Below are 21,644 nucleotides of genomic sequence, written 5' to 3'. Positions count from 1 at the left end.
GAATTACTGGTGGGAAAAAGACGGTGTCGCAGCCTGCCACCTCTGTTTGGAGAAGGCAGACTTAACTGATGTTTCCCTTCTTCTATTTCTCTGGGAGGTAGAAAGAAGACAATTCTTCAAATGGATCAGAAGAAGAGGGCAGCAGAAGTTAAAAATGCTTCATTACTCATATCAATCATGAGTGTTTTTTTCTATCTCATCTCTTTGCTGCTGGTGGCAGCTCTCCACTGTTCCTGTGATACTGTCCATATAGAAAAAGGCATCCTTTGTTTTTGCCTCTTAGCATATACAAGATGCTTTCTTCAATGATGGTACCTGGGAAGACAAAATACAAAGTCAGGTTAGACTTGGAGCACAGCACTATATTACTGCCAAAAGCTAAATAATAGAAAAACCAATCCTGAAATACAAACAAAATTTGCATTGCACTTCGAAGCAGCAGGAGTTGCAAATTATGGTTTAATGCCATATCAGAACCTGTGGTTATGTCAATACCAGAAAGGAAATGAAAAACTATTTAATTAAATTATGAACACACACACACACACACACACAAATAAATTAAAATTACAAGGATAATCAAACAATGAATTAAGATTCTTTATACCCAAATCTGGCAAAAATTTCAATTTTTTTGCCTTCATAAGAGCAATTTCCAAAGTACAGTGAATAAAAAGACACCCTGATGATGTTCAGAACAAAACCACAAACAAAAGCAAAATATGCTTAATCGGTTGATTGCTTTCTGTATTAATCAATTAGTTGCTTGGTCCATAAAATATCAGAAAACAGCAAAAAATATTGATCAGTTTTTCGCAAAGGTCAAGAATACGTGCTCAAATGTCGCGTTTTGTCCACAACCAGAAAATATTCAGTTCAGCATCAACAGAAGTAAAGAAACCAATGACTCATCAACTGCCAAAATAATTGGCAATTAATTTATTAATCAATGAAGAAAAGGGTCTCAAGTGAAGCAACCTGACACACAGTATCCAACATCTACAAAAGCGATTTAATATGAAACGCCATTGGGTGGATAATCAATTTTTTGGCATCCTCTGTCTGAATGTGCAACATCTACACATTCGCAGACACACACAAAGTCCCCCTGAACAGTCCTCCATCTGTGCAAGCTGCTCATGTGTCGGCTATAATCACACCCATTTACTATACGAACACAGACAGGCCTTCCACTGCCGTGTTTATGATGGCAGCCAGTACTATCAACACTTATTTTTATCTTTAAAGAGTGTGGTGAACAAACCATTACAGCCAAAGAGATGTCCAAGGGTAAAACCCAAGTATTGATATGAACGGCAACATGCACACATTTCCTTTTGTTCTGAAAACAAAACGCCTTGTGTTGGCCAACTCTGAGCCTTTTAGCACTACTTATTGATGGTTTTACACTGAAAAGGGGACAAACAGACAAATTCACACAAGCACTTGTTTTTTCCTTAACAAATGAACTGGAGACTCCCAGGTATACAAATTATATGTATGCAAAGATGATAATTAACCAGTAAATAAAGATACATGGAAATTGATCTTATTCAAGAAAGCAAGTGAAAGAATACAGATGAGAGAGCATGTGAAGAGAATTAAGAGTGGGGGGGAGACATACATTTCCTACAATATGCATCATACTGAATGCAAAGGAAAAACAGTTCCCTCCCCCATCAGCAACAGTGACAGATGCATACTACACGCTGTTATCGGTATTTTATCACAATTATGCTTGTCAGAATGCAAAAGAATCCTCTGTGACAGCTGGTTGCCTGCCAAACTGGCTGGGACAACAGAGAAAAGACCAGCCTTTGCCAGTAATGCAAACAAATATTCTGGTTCTGGAATATAGTCCCAGTGTTGGAGGCTACTGTCATTTCTCACCAAATGCTTCTCAATCATCTCCATTTTAACACATTTTCATAAAAAAGCAGGATTAAAGAATTGCATTATAAGTGTATTTAATTACTCTTGTACTTAAGGAAATGGATGGATGGGTGGCTTAAGGAGGGTGTATGACCAGTGGAGAGTCACCACCTCCCCCTGCAGATAACACCATAGCACCAGATCTGTCTCCACCCTCATGCGGCCTTTGAACAGGGTGAAACTTTTTATAGTTGCTGGCGTCTTGCCAATGACCCCGCTGGGAGATTTCCATTGGTTGGGGACCATCTGCACAACCACATACAAATTAATGCAGCAATATGGGGTCAGTGTCTTGCTCAAGGACAATTCAGCAGGAGTAACTGGGATTTGGTACCATAAGACTGTTTAGAGGACAACCAGTCAAAAAATTATTGGAACGGACCACATGCAAAACCAGCAGATGCTTGAGGCATCCTTCCCAGGTGCTCTCGATCTTTGGGTTAAGAACAAGAACATCCTCATGATAACCTCTAAATAATCAGAGTAATGTTAATTCAAGTTACATGTTCTCCAACCAAACCACTGATTCATTTATCCAGGTTATCAGAACAACCATTAATTGCTGGTGAAAAAAGCTTGTCAGAGTAGAGAGGGCACATTCTGAACACAAATTAGAGGAGCACCATACCCATCATGACTTTACAGATGGTCCATTAAGACGGTGTGATTTCAGGGCTGAGTGGGAATTTATCACAATATCCGTCTGTCCACCAGAAAAAAAACGTGGGTTTAACAGATCCAAAGAAGAGTTCAGACACAAAGCTTTACATTGATAATTGCCAACTTCACACATAACACGAAGTTGGGCGAATGACGCAAAAACCGTCTGAAAAAGCCAGAAAACAAAACAAAACAAAAAAAAGATTTAGCAAACTGTGAAAAATTCCAGCCACCGTCAGGAGGGACACAGGGTCAGACAGCCGTGTACGATACCATGGCAACGGTCTCGTACACAGGCATCTGCGCGCGCACGAACACAGTGCGAGCACGTGAGAGGTGTGTTACCACATCATGCTCACACAGCAGCGGGAACATGTACAAATGTACATAAAATGTGTAAGGACAAAATAATGAGTGAAAGCACAGAACAATAAGAACAATGAATGTACTGTTTAAATGTAAGACAATCATATTACAGGCAATGACTTGTAAGTAATCTCTGATGACTTGACAGTCTGTGTTGGAAATGATGAAACAAATGGATTTCATTTTGTCTGTTAAAATATTTAATTCCTGTTATAAAGAACAGATAATACAAGAATTATCGTCCTTTTGTTTCCTTCATCTTCATGAACCATGGCCATGGACGTAAACAAGGAATTAAAGAACTGACATGAATGAATGCTGATATCATGAACATATCAGCCGGTGTCCAGTGCGCAGTGCACCGAAGGACACCGCGTCATGTGGACTATCACTCGTGTGGTGGACATGTCATTTGGCTTGCTGTCCGTTCACATGATCAGATGGGTATTTTCACATGGGGCAGCCTGGCTGATGGTGTCCAGTGCGCACTGAGTAGGGATGATTATTGATAAGATTTTATCAATATCAATGCCATTATCGATTCCGCTTATCGATCCGATTCCTTATCGATTCCCTTATCGATACCCCTTGTGAATTTTCTGTGTACTAAAAGTAGGCTTTACAGGTTTTCTATGTCAACAACATTTTAAATTGGTCACTGGATCCTTGATCTCTGGACATAAATATAAATAAATAAAATCTGTAGTTTTTGTCAAAAGCATTTTCTTTCAGACATTTTGGCATGAATGTCTCTCCACACCTCTGAGCTGAGCTCAGCCGGCTGCTGCACGTCAGCGCAGGACATCTCGTTTTGGGAGGAAAAAAACATTTTGATTGATTGCAGTTTGTTTGTATTACAATGTTTGGAAAGAGGTGTCATTTGATTTAAACGGCATTTCGCTTTCAGTTTATTAATTCTGACTGAACTCTATCGTTCTAACTTGACTCGAGAGAGAGCCGCACAGCATTTGGAGCTGTGTGAACAGAATGGAGGAGTGACTCACGATTCACATATTCAGGGATGAAAGTGGTGAAAGAAAGGTGAAGAAATTAACAAATTGAAAATATGGTTTGACTGAAACAAACTGTCATTAAACTTAAAACAGGGATGAAGTGGAGGTGTAAGAGTCACTAGGTGTTCACAGGAAACACTTATTTATTTCTATATGTATTTATTTATTTTCATTGTTAGATGGTTTTATCTTTTCTGTTGTTTTGTTTCATTAGGTTCTTTTTGTCTTTCTCTAAAATTGTATTGTAACATTATTAGTCTATTATTATTGACATTTATTGTCTATTATGTAGACTATTACTGTTGTTGCTATTATTATTAATATATGAATAAAAAAAAATAAAAAAAATTACAATTAGACTCTTTTACGACAACGAATGCTGAGCCATTAATTATACAGAAAACAAATCAACACAAACGTGCTGAGATGCGAACAGCTTAATGCTAACTTTAACACTGAAAACGCCATAGACAAGCTAACACGCTATCGTCGGTCCCGTTTTTAAGTTATAAAATACATCAACTGTTTGAGAAGACCATAACAGGTTGGTTTAACATAAAAATATTAAATATTACTCACAGACATATGCTCTAAAGGGTTTTAGCGGGGAAAAATTAGAATAAAGCGAAAGAAATAAAACAATGAATCCACGAATCAGTAGACTGAAGCACTGCTTTGATCTGCAAATCACTGCTTCGATTGGTTCACGGTTCAAAGCAAAGCCGCGCTGCAGAAAAGTTGATTACAGACCCGCTGCAGATCCGTAATCAATGTAGAGAAATGAGCATTTTCCTGACAAACACCCCCGCCCCAAGGACCGATAAGGGAATCGTTAAGCAAAAGGTTATTGATGTCGGTGGATCGAATCATTTCTAACGATACCTGAAAGGAACCAGTTCTCGATACCCAACCCTAGCACTGAGGCACTCACTGCTGAATGCGTTGCAAAGGTGATCTGTTTTTATTTATTACCATGTGAGGACAGCATGCCGACACATGCGTATCACAGTGGCGTATTGAGAGGTGATGTTGTTCACGGCATGATATGTGTTCACCAGCTGTGAGTAGCTATGACACAGCAGTCAGCTGCTGCGGTGGCTCACCGCTGACACCTGTCCGGAGCAACTCACAGCTGAAAATAACAACAGATGCAATTTCATTTCTACATGGAGATTCATGCTCACAACTCCTGTTGTTCACAAGCAGTTTTGACAAAACAGAGGTCAAATGTACACCAAAGTCTATATGAGATACTGGTACAAACAAATCAAACAGAGAAAAAGTAAATTTATTTAATTTAATTAATTTATATAGTGCAAAATCACAACAAAGTTGCCTCAAGGTGCTTCACACAAGTAAGGTCTAACCTTACCAACCCCTAGAACAAGCAAAAAGGCGACAGTGGTAAGGAAAAACTCTGATGATTTGATGAAGAAACCTAAAGAAGACCAGACTCAAAGGGGTGACCCTCTGCTTGGGCCATGCTACCGACATAATTGACAAAACAAATATACAGGAAATTTTGCCCATACACAGGACAGTAGGGTTGCAGAAGAAGACACCACTCCCATCTCTGGATGGAGCCGCACCTCAAACAGAGAGAAAAAACAGAATCAGGCATCAGAAAGACAACAAATACAGTATTATTTATCAGCATTAAGCAACAAGAAAAACAGAAGAAATACTAAGGCGATCACCGGCCACTAGCCCTAAGCTTCACTAAAAGACCCAGACTTTAGATAAAGTTGAGGCCGTGGCCCACTTGTTTCCTAATAAAATAAATTTAAAAGGGTAAAAAGCATAGAAAGGGAAAATAAGTGCACCTGGACTTGAAAGTCTCTACAGAATCTGACTGTTTTATTGATGCAGGGAGATCATTCCACAGAACAGGGGCACGATAAAAGAAAGCTCTATGACCCACAGACTTTTTATTCACCCTAGGAATAGAAAGTAGTCATGCACCCTGAGAACGCAGAGCCCAGGCCGGTACGTAGGGTTAAATTAGGTCAGCTAAGTAGGGACAAGGTTGGGTAGGATTACTTTGAAAGAATACATGTGGATTACATGTATGTATGTACATACAGTGAGGAAAATAAGTATTTGAACATGCTGCGGTTTTGCAAGTTCTCCCACTTAGAAATCATGGAGGGGTGTGAAATTTTCATCTTAGGTGCATGTCCACTGTGAGAGACATAATCTAAAAAAAAAATAAATCCGGAAATCACAATGTATGATTTAATAATTTATTTGTACGAGGGCTGTCTGTAAAGTATAGGTCCTTTTTACTTTTTTCTAAAACTATATGGATTTCATTCATATGTTTTTACGTCAGACATGCTTGAACCCTCGTGCGCATGCGTGAGTTTTTCCACGCCTGTCGGTGACGTCATTCGCCTGTGAGCACTCCTTGTGGGAGGAGTCGTCCAGCCCCTCGTCGGAATTCCTTTGTCTGAGAAGTTGCTGAGAGACTGGCGCTTTGTTTGATCAAAATTTTTTCTAAACCTGTGAGACACATTGAAGTGGACATGGTTCGAAAAATTAAGCTGGTCTTCAGTGAAAATTTTAACAGCTGATGAGAGATTTTGAGGTGATTCTGTCGCTTTAAGGACTTTTCACGGTGCGAGACGTCGCGCAGCGCTCTCAGGCGGCGTCATCAGCCTGTTTCAAGCTTAAAACCTCCACATTTCAGGCTTTATTGATCCAGGACATCGTGAGAGAACAGAGAAGTTTCAGAAGAAGTCGGTTTCAGCATTTTATCCGGATATTCCACTGTTAAAGGAGATTTTTTTAATGAAAGACGTGCGGCGGATTGCAGCGTCGGCTCGCAGCCGCCGCAACGCTCCGTCACAGGAAAAACACCTCTGTTGGAAGCCTTGAGGACAAGTTGGAACATCTCCAGCTGATAAACAATTTCTCATATACTCACTCCACTGAAAGCCATCAAAAGCCGCCTGGATTTTACAAATGGTTATCAACACGGAGGTGTTTTTCCGACGCGCGGACCCGTCCGCACGTCTTTCATTAAAAAAATCTCCTTTAACAGTGGAATATCCGGATAAAATGCTGAAACCGACTTCTTCTGAAACGTCTCTGTTCTCTCACAACATCCTGGATCAATAGAGCCTGAAATGTGGAGGTTTTAAGCTTGAAACAGGCTGATAACGCTGCCTGAGAGCGCAGCGCGACGTCTCGCACCGTGAAAAGTCCTTAAAGCGACAGAATCACCTCAAAATCTCTCATCAGCTGTTAAAATTTTCACTGAAAACCAGCTTAATTTTTCGAACCATGTCCACTTCGATGTGTCTCACAGGTTTAGAAAAATTTTGATCAAACAAAGCGCCAGTCTCTCAGCAACTTCTCAGACAAAGGAATTCTGACGAGGGGCTGGACGACTCCTCCCACAAGGAGTGCTCACAGGCGAATGACGTCACCGACAGGCATGGAAAAACTCACGCATGCGCACGAGGGTGCAAGCATGTCTGACGTAAAAAACATATGAATGAAATCCATAATAGTTGTTGAAAAAAATAAAAGGACCTATACTTTACGGACAGCCCTCGTATGTTACTGCTGCAAATAAGTATTTGAACACCTGTGAAAATCAATGTTAATATTTGGTACAGTAGCCTTTGTTTGCAATCACAGAGGTCAAACGTTCCTGTAGTATGATGTTTCCACCCCCAGGCTTCACGGTTGGGATGGTTTTCTTGGGGTTGTTCTCATCCTCTAAGCATGGTAAATGGAGTTGATTCCAAAAAGCTCTATTCTGGTCTCATCTGACCACATGACCTTCTTCCATGTCTCCTTTGGATCATCAGATGGTCACTGGTGAACTTCAAACGGGCCTGGACATTTGCTGACTTGAGCAGGGGGACCTTGCTTGCTTGCAGGATTTTAACCATGACAGCAATGTACCGTGACACACGGAGTTCCTCTGCACGTCTGTCTCAATGTGCCGAAAAAGTGCTGATGTCCACGTCTTCCGCAATTCCTGTGCTAGTCAGACGACATACCGCATCAAGACAGCGTCCAGTTTAGAAATGAACGGCACATTCCTCTGTACAGGAGTTTTTGTCATGGACAGAGGAGCGGAGGAACTCTGTGCGTCGCGGCAGAGCCGCATGGCTCAAAGCAACACCATGATGAACCCTCACAGGACATGTTGGGGCATGTCCAGCTCATGCACAATTTCTCGGATACTCACACGACTGAAAAAGCAACTGGAAGCCGTCTGAGCCATCTGAAAGCCGTCCTGTGAGACCAACACGGAGGGGGTTTTGTCCCGCGCTATGAGGTGGCATGGTGGCGCAATCCTCCGCTTCTCTTTCCATGAAAAAAAACTCCTGGAACAGTAGAATGTGCCGAAAAAGTGCTGATGTCCATGCCTTCTGCCTTTTTTGTGAAAGTTAGACGACGTCCCGGATCAACAAAGCCTTCACGTTGGAAATGATCTGGTTGTTTGAGTGGGGTTTAAGCCTGTCGATCGGCGCTCGGAGCGCGCCGCGCTCTCAGACGCTGTGGGCGGTCTTTAAACCGGCTGGAGCACTCCTTAATCTGTGTAATCCCCATAAAATCGTCGCTAAAAGCCATCTAAATTTTCCGAATGTTGTCCACCTGGAGGTCTCTCACAGTTTCTGGAAAAATTTGATGCAGCAAAGCTCCAAATCGTTCAGACATTTATTCGCAATAAAAATCCGACAAGAGGGGTGGACCACTGCTCACACAAAGCCTGCTCACAGGTGAATGACGCAACCGACAGGCGTGAAAAAACTCACGCATGCGCACGAAGGTTCAAGCTTGGCTGATGCAATCACACGTGATTCAAATCCATATGGTTTTTGCAAAAAATAAAAAGGTACGATACTTTTTGGACAGACCTCGTATGTCTAATGTGGAGGTCAAAGGACAACATAGGATCAAAAATTACACCAAGGTTCCTCACTTTGTCAGTGTGATGTATGATACACGAGCCTAGGCTAAGCGTTAGGCTGGTCAAATTGATGCTGATATCTTACTGGACAAAGAATCATCATTTCAGTTTTATAAGAGTTTAAAGTAGGAAATTGCTCGACATCCATCTTTTCACTGATATTAATCTGTCGGAGTGTCTGTTGGTGTCTGGGTGTTCTCTGATACATTTCATCAAACTGTGAAATAAATTCAGGTTGAACTGATGGTGACTGTTTCAACAAGTTTCTTTGATCCATAGGGACTGTTTGCTGAAGTTTCCGGAGGAGTCATAAATTCAGCCAGGACATGTCTGGAAGGCTGGTCACTTGCAAGAAGGGAGGATTTTGGTGCAAGGCGATAACATCGAGTCAGTCCAGTATCACGCATTCCAACCTTAATATTGTTTGGAGAGGGACTTCTTTGATAAAAGTGGGAAAATTAAGGCAACGTTTAATTCTGCAAAGCTATGTCTGTTGTTCATATTCACTACATTACATGTTCCAGTTATAATTCCCAGCCCCAATGTTGCTGTAGAAAATAATATGAACAAATGTTTTGGTTATGAGACTTGTTCAGTTCTTGAAAAGTGCTGCAAATCCCGATAAACCTTTCTGTCACACAGTACAAAGCTTTCGTGTAAACAGCTTAACCAAATTAACACAAGAGTATTTGCCAACACCTGGGTTACAAATAGCCAGCCATGTCAATTATCACCTGGAAAGTCTACCGTTACAATTCAGTAGGGTGTGTTGTTACAGTCAACGCCCCCACAATCAACCCAACTACCACCTCACAAAGTTTGATGTTACCACACTGTACAGTTATGTTGTTGCATATTATCACTTTACCGGGGCGTTGCTAGACTAGTATCGTAGATTTACGTTGACGCTACCTGGCTATACCCGCCCACTGTGTGTAAACAAATGACGTCATTAGCGCGCGCGCAGTCCAAGAACTGTCCGCAGAGGGGGGGGGGAAAAAAACTGTCCGCAGATGAAAAGGCGAGAAGTGTGTTTTGGTCCCAATATGGATATTCCCGGATGATTTTCTCATGGATAGTACGATAATGACAGCAGCTAAAGCAGCCAGCTTGATGACACACTGCCGAATTTGGAGAGCAGCACCGTGCGCCAGCCGACACAACAAAAGTTAAGTGAGCCAACTTTTATGTACGCGTTACATGTTGTGTATCTCAGTAAAAAGTGATAATAATGCAAATAACATGCTGTTGTCATGCCCGACGTTCACGCCCAGTCGCCCAAAATGACAGATATTCGCCCATCTGTCATTTTGGGCGACTGGGCGTGAATGCATACCACCCTCCAAAAACATGTTATTGTCTTAATAGAGCTTTTGCACCAACTACCGTGTGTGTGTGTGTATGTATGTTTCACCCTCACCACTCAAAAACATGTTATTGTATTAATAGAGCTTTTGCACCAACTACCGTGTGTGTGTGTGTATGTATGTTTCACCCTCACCACTCACTGTACAATAATCCTCAACCTCGGAAGCAAGACCTCTGAGTTAGAGATGGTTGTCGGGGACAGACACAAAATCAGGGCCAAGTCTGCAGGTCGAGAGATTACGCCTTTGTGTGTATTTACAGCACTTATCTTTCCACGTACTGTGGCTTTTCAGTATTTATTTCACTGTCACTTCCTTACGAACAGTTGGAGAGATGATATTTTTGACAGGAAATTTAATAAAATATACAATATTACCAAATATCACAACTATAATAATGTTTGGGCTTAATAAAACATACTCAGAAATGGCAAAAAGAAAATCAGCCATTTTGTTTGTTGTGTCCGATGTTAGATTTATTGGCTTATAAATCTGGACTGTTTGAATAAAATTTTTGCATTTAAAACAATTAGGTAAGACCATCAACAACTAATATTTCTGAAGGGTTTCATAAAGATCAAGATTCAGTCATCAAAAAACAACAACTGGTACGACTAGCAAAAACGCTGAAAAAGGTGTGACTGACTTAAGTCATATTTCTACACTGCAGTTAAATTAGTTTTACTTCTATATTCTTTTGGTTTTTATAGTGTTATAACATATATTTTCAGTACTTCTTTCATAAATAGACAAAGAAAGGTCAGTTTTTGGAATAAGATATTACACTGCAGTCAGAAAAATTCTGGAAACCCATTTTTGCAATCAAGAGAACCTACTCGCTATAGCTTTTTTCTAAAGCTGGCAGTCATGAAAAACCAACAATCTGCAGGTTTTTATTGTAGGCAATCTCCACTGCCTGATTTCATTGATGAGTAGAACTTTGGCTTTCGGAGAAGTCTAAAGGCCTGATTTACTAAGATCCCAAATAACCAGTGCTAAATTGTATGCGCAATCCAAACTTTTGCACGTTCTGGTGGACACAATTTTACAGATGATTTCTGAAGACTAATGGGACAAATGATGTAGAAGCAGTATGTAAATAAGGATTTTGCACGTGTTAATGGCCGTAAGCACCAAATGAAATTAAATCAGTCGCTTGCAGCTATGCTCCTTGTGCTTCGTTACACACGATCTCCATCACGACTATGTGTGTTCATGTGTCAGCAAATAACCACATAATTTTTAAAAACCCATCTATTTCAGACATTTAATTATTGTTCTATCCATGGTATTTTGGCAAACCTGTGAATAACCATGCTGCCTTCTGCCAGTGGAATGCACACAGACATCTTTGTGTACTAATAGTGCGAATGGCCACACATTTTCTAAGTGCCATGTGAGCAGCGTTAGATGTTCGTGTGTCACCTGGAATTTGGCAGACACCTGCCGCAAGAGAGTCTGATGGGCTCGCACAGCGCACGCTCTGTCTTTTAGCCGCTCGTGTGCACAAATAGTTGTAGCAACAGGTGTACGAGGCTGCTGCGATTTTACAGGTTTTGCACAGGATTCCTACTTCATGCGCACTTTATGCACAAATCGACCAAATTTGCACTATATGTGAAGGGGCCCATAATGTTGTTTGGAGAGTCACTTCTTTGTTGAAAGTGGGAAAATTAAGGCAACTTCACTGGCAGAAGGCAGCATTAATTACTCATAAGTTGTTAAAATACCATGGATGAATCAATAATTAAATGTGTGAAATAGGAGACTTTTTAAATGTTTGTTTTAATTAATGTTAATGTTTGTTTTAATTAAATGAAGCCTTGAGGGAAAGTATTTGCCTGAAGGCTTCCACCAAAGGAGTTTGCACACAGAGACACGGAACTGAGGGACTCTGAGGATGTTTAACATGAAATCCCAAACATATCTGACAGTAAAATGGGGCATATGATGCACCTTTTCAGCAAGATAATAACTGTCACCACGTATCATGAATAGAGATAATCAAGTTTGTAGACACTGAAGAGCGACTCAAAACAAAACAAAAAAGGTCAACTACACATTAATGCTCAGCTTATGGTAAATATTGATAGTCAAGCTACTTTTGTGTTTAAAAAAAATAACTGAAGTTCTTGATCATTGACCTTCTGGAATCAATATCAGTGGAGTTCTTGTAGTCAGGCAAGCAATGTTACATCTAATGCTACATCCAATCCACGCCCCCTATCTGATCATTTGCATTGGCTTGCTCAGTGAGACTGAGCGGCAGACGGGGAAGGGGAAGGCTGATTGCGTTTGTGTGCATCTGGCCTTGGAGGTAAACAATTTTCAACTCTGCTTCCTGACAATGTGGGGGGAACTGAGTATGAAACATTAAGCAAGAGGAATTATGTTGTTACTTTGTGCTCACAATGGAAAGAAATTACATTTTGTCCTGGTGTTGGTAAATTTGAATAATTTATTCCTGGTAAACCTATATACACAACATAATTTTTTTTTTCTCTTTACTTTATCCCACCTTGGCAATTGACAAGCTCTCTGGAATTAATAAATTACTGTTAACATAATAAAATCACTGCTATTTAATTTGCTTGATACTTCATTTTAGATTTAAAATGTAAATTTTCTATAAAACACAACACATTTAGTTGAAATTATGTCTAATCCACACAAGGAAAATATTTTTGGACCGTGGCCCTCTATTAAGTTTAATTTATAGACAAAGGTAAGAATTTGTGCACCTCTTGTTTTTAAGGGGGAAAAAAAATAATAATAAAAGCAGAGATCCATAAAAGCCCTCATGTCAGAGACTGTTGCATCCACATCTATTAATGTTGTACGGCCTTTCAAATTTCACAAAACTAACAAAATTTAGTGTCTACTGAATTCCAAGCATTATAATTTTAGTTTATTTTTTAAATCTGTTGCAAAATTACAGCTCATTTTAATGAAGAGAATATACTTACCTGGCAGAATTCCATGAGGAATATTTTATTATGCTGTTAACGCTACCTACAGGAGGATATGTGAGTGTGCATGAGGTTTTGAAGTTACTTTTGACACTGCGTGATGCGCATACAGGGAGTGTGCATGCTAACATTCTTAAGGTGTCTTGTAAATCACTTCAGAGGTGTTATCTGGTTTCAAAAACATTATTAGATTTAGAAGTGTTTTATTTCCCCCTAATGTTTATAAAATATATGAGAAACATTAGATTCATACAGAAATAAGCTGCTTTTGAGTATTTTCTGCCAACATGGATTATTCTGCATGAACGAGCAGCCAAATGACGTTACCATCGTACCTCTCTACCATGACTGGCTGTCGCTGCGTGTTTCCCAGCACCTCTTGCACAAGTCGGGGGAAGCCCCCACATGATCTATGATGTTGCTACGGTCGCTATCATAGACTGCACGGGTCGCTGCCGAACGTAGTTCAACCATAGCACCGTTATATTGTGGCATCACCTCACAATGTTTTTTTTTTTAATTTGACAATTTATTCATCAACCTTCATCAAAGACAAGGGTTCTTGCTAGCATTAACACCATAATGGCCCGTTACGCTGCTGCTTGAAAACATTACGCTGCAATTAGTCTATTGTTTTCGAGGGTGTGTAGCAAGAAAATGATCATTACTTTACATTGATTGTGGACTCTCTGCTCCTGATTCAGAAGCAGGGAGTCAACAATTTATTCTTCAACATCTGTCAAAGCCATTTAAAGATGTCCATCGTAATACATCTTCCTGCTGATTAAAAGTCGCTTCTATTGTCGAGGGCAGAAGTGAGAATCATCCGCCGTTTCACACCAGACAGTTTTTATTCATTCGTCATTAATGTGCCTTTATTGTGGGGCAGCCCACGATGTGGTTCTCTGGCGTGGACTGGACCATTAATATCTCCCAGTTCGCAGGTTTGTAAACTGAAGTTACTGTCCATCATGTAAAGGAAAAAAATTAAATAAATAAATAAATAATATCCTCTGCTCTGTGTGTGTATGTTGTGGGATTTGCTGTGGCTCTTTGTTGAAGTTGGAAAGATAGATCATTCTGGAATCACTAACTTCAAAGCGAATTGACGTTTTAAATCAAATGACACCTCTTTCCAATATGTTGCAATACAGACAACAAACTAAAACCAATCAAAAACATTTTTTCTCAAAATGAGACATCCTCCGTATCTTTAGCGTTCTGCTTGCGAAGAAAATAAATCCCATTTGATCCACCAAGACAAAAAAAGAAGCATAATAATGACCCGAATATATGCATTGTTTTTAAAGAAGTACATCGATGTTTGTCTGCTCAGGGTGCATTTTTAAGGTGAAACATGGGACAGCAGCGCTTTGTCCCTCCAACAACTGAACCGTCTTCTTCTTCTGTTGAGTTTATTGGTGGTTTGCAAACAACACGGTGCATTCCTGTCACCAACTGTTGGGGTGTGGAGCATTAATGGAGTGTGACATCCTTACGGGTCATTGTAAAGGGAAATCTTTTCAAGAATGAAAAACACAAACAAAACAACAACAACAAAAAACCTAAAAATAATGGCATTAACCGGTTACCATTATTTTAAATAAAGGGTTCTTTTCAGGAACATGGTTTTCATTTTACAAACTGCTTCAAAGCATTGACTACAAGTACTGAAAGAATCAAACCAATAGACTTAACGCCATCCCTCTGTTAACTTGAATCCATTGGCACTAAATTGCACAAAACCATTTACTGCTGAATGTTGCACAAAACTGAATGTTGCACACTGATGCACTATCATGTACATATCATGTAGGCCATCACACAAGCATATTTTTATTTCCCTTCTTACAGTGTATATTTTTTTATTACATTATTACATTTTTATTACATTGCTTGTTATATTCTACTGTTCTTACCAGCATGCTTATTTTATGTTATTTCACCCCCCCCCCAACTTATATTTAGATATTTATACTTAGTTATTTATATATTTGGACATCCAGTGTGGGCAGCAAAGTAAGAATTTCATTGCACAGGGAAACATGTTTCTTTACTGTGCATATGACAAGTAAAGCTTTGAATCTCTCTACAGAAAAAAAATGCAAGCAATATAATTTGATATAAATGTGCATACCAGCTGGAAAGGACATCAAAATTCATTGAATGAGGACGCCCAAATTTCCAAACCTTAAATTAAAACCTCACATTTTATGCCATATTTCTCAACTTGTGGTTTTTGTGTACAAAGAAGTATTAATTCTAACCTAAACTGTTTATAAAACACTAGTTCCACGACAGTAGCGTCTGCTGATCAGTTTGACAGATTTGATTAAAAAGGACATTGTCTCCATTTAGCAGAGGCACTCCTTAAGTAAGGTTAAAGACCAGATGAGGACAGAGCAGTATTTTGTGAGTTGGCAGCCGTGTTGGACTTCAGACGTCCCTCTGAGGGGCGCTTCGGGAGCGCAGGCCGGGTTGAGCTGAGGACAGCGCTCACCTTGTCCCTCCGTGTCCCCTGAAACCAGAACTCACTGCTGTGCAACTACAATGAAGTGACGCTCGAAACACTCAAAGCAAACACGAACAGAACGGAGACCCGACGAGAAGTCCGAACACATGAACACAACCCGTAAAGAAGAAGAAGATGCCGGTAAAGCGGCACGTGAAGAAGAAGGAAAAAAAGAACAAATGCGTCGCACTGAAAGCAGCTTTCTTACCGTCTCTCTCGACATTTAAAGGGCGCGAAACCTCGCCACGCAGTGTCTTTCAGTCCACTATCGGTATGTCCGACACGGCCAAGGCCACGGACTGCAGGGGAACTCGACATTTATTAGGTTAGTAAGCTCCGTCCTCCCCCCCCCGCCGGTACAGTACGGCTGACTGCGGGTCAGGCTGCGCACTGCCCTCTACCGGCAAGACATAAGCACTGCTGGGCTTTAAAGGGAAAGGCACATTTTTCACAACCAGGTGTGTAGTACGCGGCCCCCTGGTGTCCTTTGTAAGTACTGCAGGATGGGACGTGCTGGTGTTGGTCCACTGGATTTTGTCTACCAGAAGGTTTTAGAGCACTTCATGCTTCCATTTGCTGAAAATCTTTATGGAGATGCTGATTTTATTTTCCAGCAGGACTTGGCACTTGCCCACAACACCAAAACTACGAGTAACTGGCTTAGTGATTATTGTGTTACTGTACTTGACTGCCCCTATAGACAATACCTCTTTGATTCTCTCTGGAGTATTGTCAAGAAGAAGATGAGAGACACCAGATGACCAACAAAAAAGACAAGATGAAGGATGCAATCAATGCAACCTGGGCTCCCATAAGAGCTCCATGATGCAGTAATTCATACAAAAGGAGGCCCAAACAAGTGTTGAGATTATGAACAAACTTTTCAGAAGTTCAACATTTCTGTATTATAAAGCCTTTTGGGAGAGAGGGGGTCGATCTTATGAAGTATTTTAAAATTTTGAGACATAATTATTAAAAAATAAAATAAAAAAATGGTTGAAACACTTTAGTTTGTATGTAATGAGTCTAGAGCGCACAAAAACAAAGACACAAAGAAGGTCACAAGAACAAATACACCCAGGAAACGTGAACAAGAAGTGAAGACGGCCAAAGCAGACAGAGAGGGTGTCAGGGTAAAACCCAAAGGGGAATCAAAAGGAGAGGAATGAACAATGTAGAAAGAAGAATCTGGAGACAAAGAGGAATATAACAAATAAAACAAGAACACAAGCAGGAACCATATAAGAAAGATAACATGAACCACAAGCGTGAGCATGCACCGTGAAAGTGCCTTCCCATACTTGACATTGATTGGCTTGTAGATGTGTGTGCACATCAGCTTGTTGTCAATTTTGTGTGTGTGTTTATAATACACACACACACACACACACACACACAGACACGGTCAGTTTGAATGGACAAAAATGAATGAACAGATCCTGCAGATCATTTGGATAAATGATGACTATTTGCATTTACGTGCTATAAGCCTCCAAACACATAGGTCAAGCAGTGGTGGGCACAGATAACCAAAAAATTAACTTTGATAACAGATAATCAGATAACTGAAAAGTTATCTTTGATAAAGATAAAATGATAAACCACCCAAAAATGTATCGGAAGTTACAGATAACCGATAAATTCCAGTATTATCTCTGGTACATTTGCAACTACTAACAAACCGAATTTGACTTTTAACACCACGATCGCTTCTGGTAGCATCAAAAGCAACAACAGACCCAAACAATGAGCCCGCACTTCTGTCTTTGAACATCTTGGCCCCTGCAGGAAGCTCGCAAAGCCCAGCTCTCTACCCAATCACAACGTTCCGGTCAGGCGGAGGTCTTGGAAATAAAGCAATGCTGACTTATGGTTTGGTGTATGAATAAAATGAATACTGATAGAATAACTCCATTAATGTCAATTCTGTCATTTGTACAAAGTTAAAATCTAACATATATCTTTTAATGTTGAATAATGCACTAATTCTGAAGTTTTGTAAAAAACAGATCGCAAAGGATTCTGGGTAAAATGTGCCTCTTCTGCTAAACACTGATTGGCTGTCATTCATTATGTAAACCACACATTAATGTGATGTCGTGTCTTGGTGTTTACAGATAAATGTGCTTTTGTAAAATATTCCATTTTTTAATTTGTAAAAACAGGCATTTTTATGGAACCCTGGAAGTGTCATCACAAAATGTTTTGCGCTCATTTTATTATATTGTGCACACGTTTTATGATGTTGTGCGCACGTTTTTATATTGTGCACACGTTTTATTACAGTGAGGAAAATAAGTATTTGAACACCCTGCAGTTTTGCAAGTTCTCCCACTTAGAAATCATGGAGGGGTCTGAAATTTTCATCTCAGGTGCATGTCCACTGTGAGAGACATAATCAAAAAAAAAAAAAAAAAAAAAAAAAAAAACGGATTTCACAATGTATATTTTTTTTTTATTAATTTATTTCTCTGTACTGCTGCAAATAAGTATTTGATCCCCTACCAACCAGCAAGAATTCTGGCTCACACAGACCTAATTTTTCTTTAAGAAGCCCTCTTATTCTGCACTCTTTACCTGTATTAATTGCACCTGTTTGAACTTGTTACCTGTATAAAAGACACCTGTTCACACACTCGACCAATCACACTCCAACCTGTCCACCATAGCCAAGACCAAAGAGCTGTCTAAGGACACCAGGGACAAAACTGTAGACCTGCACACCGCTGAGATGGACTACAGGACAACAGGCAAGCAGCTTGGTAGAAGACAACAACTGTTATGATTATTTATTAGAAAGTGTAAGAAACACAAGATGACTGTCAATCTCCCTCAGCCTAGGATTCCATGCAAGATATCACTTTGTGGGGTAAGGATGATTCTGAGAAAGCTCAGAACTACACAGGAGGACCTGGTCAATGACCTGAAGAGAGCTGGGACCACAATCACAAAGATTATATTAGTAACACATGATGCTGTCATGATTTAAAATCCTGCAGGGCAGCAAGGTCCCCCTGCTCAAGCCAGCACATGTCCAGGCCCGTTTCAAGTTCACCACTGACCATCTAGATGATCCAGAGGAGGCATGGGAGAAGTCTTGTGGTCAGATGAGACCAGAAAAGAGCTTTTTGGAATCAACTCCACTTACCATATTTAGAGGATGAGAACAACCCCAAGAAAACCATCCCAACCGTGAAGCATGGGGGTGGAAACATCATACTCTGGGGGTGCTCTTCTGCAAAGGGGACAGGATGACTGCACTGTATTGAAGGGAGGATGGATGGGGTCATGTATTGCCAGATTTTGGCAAACAACCTCCTTCCCTCAGTAAGAGCATTGAAGATGGGTCACGGCTGGGTCATCCAGCATGACAATGACCCCAAACACACAGCCAGGGCAACTAAGGAGGTGCTCCATAAGAAGCATTTCAAGGTCCTGGAGTGGTCTGGCCGGTCTCCAGATCTGAACTCAATAGAAAATCTTTGGAGGGAGCTGAAACTCCAAACCTGAAAGATCTAGAGAAGATCTGTATGGAGGAATGGACCAAAATCCCTGCTGCAGTGTGTGCAAACCTGGTGAAAAACTACAGGAAACGTATGACCTCTGTAACTGCAAACAAAGGCTACTGTACCAAATATTAACATTGATTTTCACAGGTGTTCAAATACTTATTTGCAGCAGTAACATACAAATAAAGTTTAAAAAATCATACATTGTGCTCCCGGATTTTTTTTTTTAGATTGTCTCTCACAGTGGACATGCACCTAAAATGAACATTTTAGATCCCTCCATGATTTCTAAGTGGGAGAACTGGCAAACTTGCAGGGTGTTCAAATACTTATTTTCCTCACTGTATATTGTCAATATTGTCTTGACACATAAATGTTGGCTATTCGCCCTATTGATGTTTCAAATCCCTCAAAACTTCAGAGAGGTCGCCGCGGTGCGAGATCTCATGTCGTGAACGTACTGAGATTACCCTATCCTACCCATAATGCACTGCTGGGCACAGCATATATCCACACTAAAACCTTAAAAATTAGTGCATTACTTTAAAACTAAAACATATATCTGATATTTTCACTTTATAAAACTTCAGCCATGACATTAATTTAAATATCTTGTCCGAAATTACTTTAGTTAAAAGTTGAACCATAGGTTAAAAATGTATGCCTCTGGATGATGTGGGTGATATTGCCCGCGTATCAGTATGGGGTTAAAAGAAATGACTTTTTTTTTTTTTTGTGGACCAGTTCTCCCTTACCTGCAGAGGATAGAGCGGTTTCTTCTTAAAGCAGCTCTCCTCTGTTTTGCAGAGGGTAGAACTACACATCAGCTACGAAACATTTAATAGGTAGGTGCTCAACTGATTTTAAGTTTTATAAATATTTGTAGCTGTTCAACTTTACCACGTATTGGTCTAAAAATTATGAGAAAAAGTTATTGCAAGATAATTAGTCCGATAATGGTTTTTAAAGTTATCTAAAAAGAAAATCCAATAATGAAAACATTATCTTCGATAATTATCGGATTATCGGAACTGTGTCCACCACTGAGGTCAAATCTAGTCACTGATCTCAATAGGTCAACCTCTTATCACAGCAACACACACTTTTTTTGTGTGTTTAACGAGGAGAAAAGGCAGACAGCAACGCAGTCAGCCAGTTTTCATAGGGAAATAAATTGTCCATTTCTTTCATTCTGCTATTGCTAAATGGGTGACAATACCCTGCCAACTTCCTGTTATTTGTTTGAAAGTCTGAACTATCCAAGAAGTGTTTTGACATTGCAAATACACAAGATCATGGTTGAGTATGATCAGCACCGATTTTAGTCAGACCAAATTTTAGTTCATGATCTGGATCATGGTATGAGGCAGCTTTCACCCCTGCTGTTTTGGTCCAGACCAAACTGCAAAGTCCAATGTTCTGGATCAGATAAGGTATATATGAAAGCACCCTAAAACTATGGTTGAGTCCTGGATAGCAACAATCCCTTCAGACAACTGCCTTTTTGTGTGATCATTTCTGGATGCGACTTTTACAGTTCAGTTAGGATTTTTTTTTTTTTTATGATTCATTTGACTGATCAAACTGTCACACCTCATGTTGATTCGTAAGATATAAACCTACAACAAAATCTATAAATACAGATAGAATCACCAGCTTTGATTATAATGCATATCCCATGAGTCACAGCTCTGCAGTTGCAGCATTCAGACACTGAACAGCAGTCGTGATTTTCACTACGATAGCTATAATGCATACATTTGAGCCTGTATATATAATATGGACCCCGTGTGGGTTAGAGAGGATCCAAAAAAAAAAAAAAAAAAATTCAATTCAAATTCAAATCCAAATTATTCTTTTTTTTTAACGAGTCATTCATGATGTATACTGTATAATCATTCCACCCTGACAAGAGAACAGTTCAAAGACATCATTAAAAGCCCAAAACTGCCACAGCATTCATGCCCATGATGAGTGTATGTGAACTTCCGACCACAATGGCAAGGGTTTGTTTTTTTTTGTACATTTAATTGTGCCTTTTCCGAGGGTTGTTGGTGTATATTCCATGTGAAAATTCTATCAGAATAAAATGACACCTTTCGCGTTACAGTTTGGATGTTTAACCTCATTATATTTCAAATGAGAATAGATCCAATACTTTCCTGACAGAGAGGCAAATTGATTTTATAGGCAGCTTTTTGTACCCAGTGGTATTGGAAGAGTATTTGCTGATACATGGCTTTTTGCAGGAAATTCTGTTTGGGTGAGAAAACTTTAGATGCGTGTAGCCATGTAGTGCTGTTTTCTTCTTCTTCAAAGATGTAATTACTTCTTGATCACTGGAATTCTGGTAATGACCTTTACTGCAACACTGCACCTTTAATCG

General features: G+C 39.9%; 1 long non-coding RNA gene across 1 annotated transcript; it reads right to left on the bottom strand.

Annotated features, from left to right (window-relative positions):
• Nucleotides 1-51: 51 nt before the first annotated feature.
• On the bottom strand, nt 52-16,104 carry LOC117527490. Its single transcript, XR_004565543.1, has 2 exons — nt 15,958-16,104; nt 52-315 (listed from the first exon to the last, which is right to left on the bottom strand). It is a non-coding gene; the product is annotated as an uncharacterized LOC117527490 (long non-coding RNA).
• Between the last annotated feature and the right edge of the window lie 5,540 nt (nt 16,105-21,644).

This window comes from Thalassophryne amazonica, chromosome 16 (genome assembly GCF_902500255.1).
Source record: "Thalassophryne amazonica chromosome 16, fThaAma1.1, whole genome shotgun sequence".
Classification (NCBI taxonomy): Eukaryota; Metazoa; Chordata; class Actinopteri; order Batrachoidiformes; family Batrachoididae; genus Thalassophryne; species Thalassophryne amazonica.
Note: the sequence above shows the minus strand (reverse complement) of the source record. Positions and strands in the feature narration are given on the sequence as shown.